Raw genomic sequence first — 6,808 nt, 5'->3', positions numbered from 1 at the left:
CAGATGATGCAGATTTTCATTATATCGAAATATGTGCTGAAACACTTTTCCGAGGATGAGGTCAGGAGCTTCGGAAAATTCATATGAGACAGATTTAACTTTCAGAAAAATGGGTAATTTTAAATGAAGTCTTTTTATAAATACTTTTCAGAGTATGTAAATTATGATTACATGGGAATTTGATAGTGAAAAGTAAAATAGTGAGCGCGCACGCACACACACACACACATAGACACGCATCACATTTTTTTTTTTTTTTTTTTCTGATATATGTGACGAGCACACCAAATTTGTTTTTACAAACCAAATTCCGATATAATCGTAATCTACACGCTCTGAAAAAATATTTACAGAAAATTTCATTTAAAAATTATCCCTTTTTCTGTAAGTTATGCGTAAAGAAGCAGTCCCGTAGAAATTGTTCGAAACCCTCCACCCCCACCGTCGGAAACATTTTTTCACAATAAATTCCGATATAATGAGAATCACACACATCTCTGTGTGTGCGTTGCTATCTGTTGGAGTTTCAGCATTTTTAGCTGCTATTTCTGAACTTCGGTATGTGGTGAAGCAACCTGTTGCTGATCCCTTAATTTTGTTTATAAATGTATAAGAACTTTTAAATAAGTTCCACACCGATAATGGTGCTTACATACCGAAGGGCTTGGTAAAAATTATTAATTATTAATTTATTAATAAATTGATAATCCTTTACCCTTTTAATTGTAATAATTAATTATATATATATATATATATATATATATATATATATATATATATATATATATATATATATAGTATTATATATATTTTATACTGTGAAACTTAATTTAATTTTAATTTTTAATAAATTGATTTTAATTGAGTTTTTACCTATAATTTTGAATTTTATCCCTATTATTATTATTATTATTATTATTATTATTATTATTATTATATATATATATATATATATATATATATATATATATATATATATATATATATATATATATGCGTGTGTGTGTGTGTGTGTGCATACACATATAGAAAGTGACAGAGAGATAGGATTTGGTGAAAGAAAAAAGGAGAAATAGAACTCAATACAAGAGGTTAGAACATCGTATTTTAATCGGCTGAAAAGTTACAAAAGAGAATCGAGGCCCTCGCGTAACTTTCGTAACTTAATATACGCTCATACATATAGACATACGTACTTACGTATGTGCGCGCGTGCATATATTTATATATAAAATATATCTAGAGAGACGGACAAACACACAAAGAGAGAAAGAAAAAGATAGAAACACAGTGAGAAAAAAAGAAAATCATAGCACCGAGGAAGTCAATGACTTTTCATTTTATTATTACATAAGCGCATGCGTGGATATAGACGCAAGAAAGTTGTTTTTTCAATTACAACGCACTTCCACTTTCAATTACAAGGCACTTCCATTCTCCGTATGATCGAAACTTTCTTATTGTATTTGGTAAACTGAAAGAAGTTCATCTTATATATATGTATATATAAATAATGGTCATTACTAGCGCAATCTTTTTAACCTTAAAAATTACTTGATTTTAACATTAAAGCATTAAATGATTTTAAGTTTAAGCATTAAACAGATACAATAGTTGTTAAAACTATTCCCTTGTCTTATTTTTGTTCATTGCCTTCATTGTATATATATATATATATACAATTATATTATCTTTATCTTATGATATTTTCTTTGTATTATATTATACTCATTTATTGTGCTTTTAATTATTAATTTTTCTATATGTGACAGTGGATTTTCATCGATGAGTTCATGAACCTTGGTTCTATTCCCTAAAACTATATATTTATATATATTTCATTCTGTGAAGCTTAATTTAATTTTAATTTTTAATAAATTGATTTCAATTGAGTTTTTACCTGTAATTTTGGATTTTATCCCTAATATTATTATTATTATTATTATTATATATGTGTGTGTGTGTGTAACGGTTATCACACGGTCGTTCCTTACATATATATATATATGTAAATATATAAAAACAAAAGGATAAAGAGAGCAAAGGTAAGGTTGAAGAATTTTATGGATAGAGTCTTACAGCTGTTTCTGAGAAGATCCAGTACTTCCCTTCATCGGAGACAGAAAAAATAAAGTTATCTATTATTATAGCCATAGGCGGATATTTTTAGTATGAAGTGGTAAAGAGTGTGATGTGCTGAAAAAAGAGAGAACAGTACTTGAAGAGTAGTTTCATTCCAGTGGTAAATATCCTTGTAGAAATTCGTGCAGATTAATCCTTGTGTGAATAATCCGGAAATTTATGTTGGAACGAAAGCACTTACTCGGTATTACCTGTATCCTCCGGGGTTTGGTTAAATCCAATACCCTCCTCAACCTTATATATATATATATATATATAGTGTAAAGGATCGTGAGTAAGACTAAAACAATGCGTAGTAAATGCAAGGTCAAGAAAAATATATAAATTAATGTAGACTTACCTTGTATTCCATATTTCGTGGTTATGACTTAGATACCCCATCTACCATCTCGATAACCCACTCCACCCTTCCCCTCACAACCCCAAACTAGCTATCGAACACCCCAGGGACTCACTGTTATGAAAAGGTTTACAACATCACACCTCACCAACTGGAGTCCACCATCAACACCAGCTGGACCAATATCTTTCACCAAAGGAATCTCTCTAAGAAGACTAGGCTGAACTACAGATCTAAAAACACCACCCTTCCATCCTTCTACTATTTAATAAAAACTCAAAAACCTGGACCTAAGCTTAAAATCAGTCCCATAGTATCAGGAATTAACAGTCCTTTCTATAAGATTTCTTGGTTCCTCTCTAAACTCCTCAAGTCCTTACTACACGCATTCCCTGGACACGTCAGCAGCTCCTATGAAATCTTCACAAGACTCAAAGATATTGACCCCGCCATACTTAAAACTAACAAATACCCTTTTAGTTTAGACGTAGTTTCCCTCTACACCTCTGTACCCACTCTTCCAGTCATTGATATTCTCATAGACCACATCTCCCGGCCATTGATATTCTCCCCCCACATCTCCTTGCCCGTCACCTCCGTCTTCATCTCTTCCTCTCCTGCAGCCTCCTCCTCCCCATCTTCTCCCACCTCCCCATCCATCAACCTCCAGCTCTTCATCCTCACACCCTCAGACATACGAGAGTTATTAACCATTATAGTTGGTAACACCTTTCAATATAATAGTGTGATTTACAAACAGCCTACCTATGGGATCTAGGCTTTCAAGCCTGCCGGCCATGGCATGCATGGATGAGCTAGAACGCACAGCACTCAACAGCTGCCACTCATGCATCTTCTTCTCTAGGTACATTGATGACATCCTTATCATCACATCCTCCAGGGATGAGGCCATTAACATATACTGGACCTTCAATAACACCAACATAAACATCAAATTCGAGATTGAACATCCAGACGAATCTGGAACTCTCTCTCTACTCAACTTCCAACTCAAGATCGCAGAAGAAGGCTCCATATTTACCAAATTCTATAGAAAAGCCGCTAATAGAAAACTTTTTGTCTACTACCAATCAGCCTTACCCACCAGAGCCACTTTGGAATGGTTTCTATGGCTGGATACCCTTTCTAATGCTATTCACTTTACAGAGTGTACTGGGTACTTTTTTCATGGCACCAGCACTGGCAGGGTCACTAAGTAATTTGCTCGACAAAGAACCCTCAATTGGAAAGAGGACATTTGTATGATTGTATGTATATAACAATTTCAGTAACATGACTGACAAAGCCGTCAACAGCAGACAGTTCCTCAGAGACCTAATCCTGAATGGCTACCCACCATCTTTAGCTAAACAACGGCGCCTGAAAAACATCTATAAACCCCGGAAGAACCATCATACTCCCAAGTCTGGCATGTGCTTCCTAAAGCTACCACACTTTGATGACAGAACTACTGCAGCGATACAACACACAGTTGGAAGGACTTGACATGCAGATAGTGCACACTGGCCCTTCCCTGAGAAAAGCTCTGTCCAAGAACAACACTTCATTACTCTGAGTAGTGCACATTGTCGAACTGTCCCATCAATGATCTTCAATTGTGCCACAGGACCTATGTTGTATATGAGATCATCTGTGACAAATCCTACATCAGAAGCACAAGAAAACTGCATATACATGTAGACATTTCTGTGAAGAAACATCTATTCCAATTGTCCTGTAAGCTATATGTCCCCAAATCTTCCTCTCTTTCGTCAGAAACTTCCATTAGTAAATCTCTAAATTTTTGTCTGCTGAGTCTTCGAGCTTCCATAATCTTTTCCAGATTGGCATATTTCTCTGAGTCTTTCTAGCTCTAAATCTGAAGTCACTAACTCGTAACCTATGTTGGGTTGTACACCTTTCACCTGCGAAAGATTTTGCATTTTTAAGCATCCATCTCATTGCCTGATGAGGAGGCAGTCAATCTGGTTTATGTGCTCACCACACTGATAAGTGATTAGGTGGCTAGCTGGTTTTTTGAAGTGTTGCAGATCCTGAGATCATTTGCATCACAGAACTCCAGGTTTTAAAAAATAGAAAACAACTTCCCTTTCATTCCATTGAAAGAAACTTAATTTTCTTTTTTAATGTCAGATTTTGAACAAATGTCAAGATTTACTGCAAGTGGTTTACGAGTTTGCAGTTCAAATTTCAGCTAGTTCTTCCAACTGTGTGTTGTATCGCTAGTTCTTCTATTACAGCATGTTTGTCTAGTATTTGTTTTCATTTATGTAGCATTACAAATATTTTTGTAGTCAAACACACTTGTAACATCTAGCAAATACAATACAAACAACTTAACTGAACACTTCTACACTAATATAATGTGGTAAATAACAACATGGAACAACACATGACAAAATATTTCTGTTGCTGCTTCAGGGATAAAATATGAACCATTTTGTTTTTTTGTTGAAATTTTTTTTGTTATTCTGAAACTGTTCTGTAGTTGCAATCCTAATATGCCTTGTTAATCAAATTTGTGAACTGGAAAGGTGGGGAATGAAAGGTCAATTTTACTTCAACGGGATTCAACATTATTTTCTTTTTTACTCGCCAGATTTAGAAGAGACACTGCCTGTTACTACACAAGCCCTTCGAGTCTGGTGTCGTTGGTATTGTTAATGTTCTACTTCAACTGTTGCATGTTGATACCTGTAGGGAAAGATGAATAGTGAAAAGATTCCAGAGGGAAGGATGTTCTGTAGAACAACTTGGCCTAGCAGGTTGGATACAATATGGATGGTGAGAGCAAGAGATACAAGTGGATTAAAGGTGTCTGACATATGGAACATCATCATCATCATCATCATTGTTTTAATGTCTGCTTTTCTGTGCTTGCATAGGTTGAATGGAATTTGGTAAGGCACATTTTATATAGCCAGATGACCTTCCTATAATCAATCCTCATCTGTTTCCAAGTGTGGTAACATTCCTTCATGGCCAAACATGTTTTTGCAGAATACTGGAAATGAATGATGCTACATATATGAGAATGACACCTACTTACTACTATCAAGTAATGGCAAGACAAAATACAGTTATATACATACAATCATACAAATGTCCTCTTTCCAATTGAGGGTTCTTTGTCGAGCAAATTACTTAGTGACCCTGCCAGTGCTGGTGCCATGAAAAAAGTACCCAGTACACTCTGTAAAGTGAATAGCATTAGAAAGGGTATCCAGCCATAGAAACCATTCCAAAGTGGATGATAGAGCTTGGCACAGCCTTCTGGTTTGATAGCTCTTGTCAAATCGTCCAACCCAAGCAAGTACAGAAAAAGGACGCTAAATGAAGATGACATACACAATGGTTGTGGTGGTGGTGGTGGACAAACAAATACACACACATATATACAGACAATGGGCTTCCACACAGTTTCCATCAACCAAATTCACTTACATGAGAATGGTTGACCCACGACTATAATAGAAGACACTTGCCTAAGGTGCTGCATAGTGGGACTGAACCCAAAACCAAGGAGCTGCAAAATGAGCTACTTAACCACACAACTATGCCTGAGCCTAGAAAATTATAATTTCAAAATCTACCTTAACACTGTCTATTGTTAAAGTTCAGGTCTCATCTCTTTCAGCTGCTTGACTGTTATCTTCAAAGTCTATTAATCTTTGGTCAGGCATGCAATTCCAATAATGCTTGAGTTATATTTGTTGTTTGTAGTATCCATGTTGTAAATTTCACATGTGTAGCATACCTAGGTTTACATATCATATACTGTATGATACCTAGATATTGTGTGGACTAGGATTTGATATTAAATAAAGTTTTAAGCATTTATAATATGCAAATTAGTAACCCCAGTTATCTGAAACTACTGGACTTGTTTCTCTGGATGGATCAAGTGATGTAGACACCTCTGATGAGACACAGGTTGAAAACTAATTTATCCTTCAGCATTCAGATTACTCTGTTAAATGGAATGTTTATTTATTCATGTTGTTTTGAATTGACCATGCATTATCTTGTAACTTAAAGATTTTGATGATGTGATTGTTTGTTTTTAGAATGATATTGTAGGGTTGGTGTTAAAGGCTGGATCTGGCCAGTGTGAACATAAAATAAGTACAATATTTGGACCAGATATAACCAGTTTAAATGCTAATAAGTTAAGGCTGTTTTACATTCTTGTATTGGTTATATAATTTAGCAAAGCAGCAAGGAAGAAAGTGTATACACGACACACTGCTATTACAATCACACAAGACTCATGGCTCACAGTGAACTGCTACCAAAATGAAGTGC

This window comes from Octopus bimaculoides, chromosome 19 (genome assembly GCF_046866305.1).
Source record: "Octopus bimaculoides isolate indiv1 chromosome 19, ASM4686630v1, whole genome shotgun sequence".
NCBI lineage: Eukaryota > Metazoa > Mollusca > Cephalopoda > Octopoda > Octopodidae > Octopus > Octopus bimaculoides.
This window is presented reverse-complemented; position numbering follows the sequence as displayed.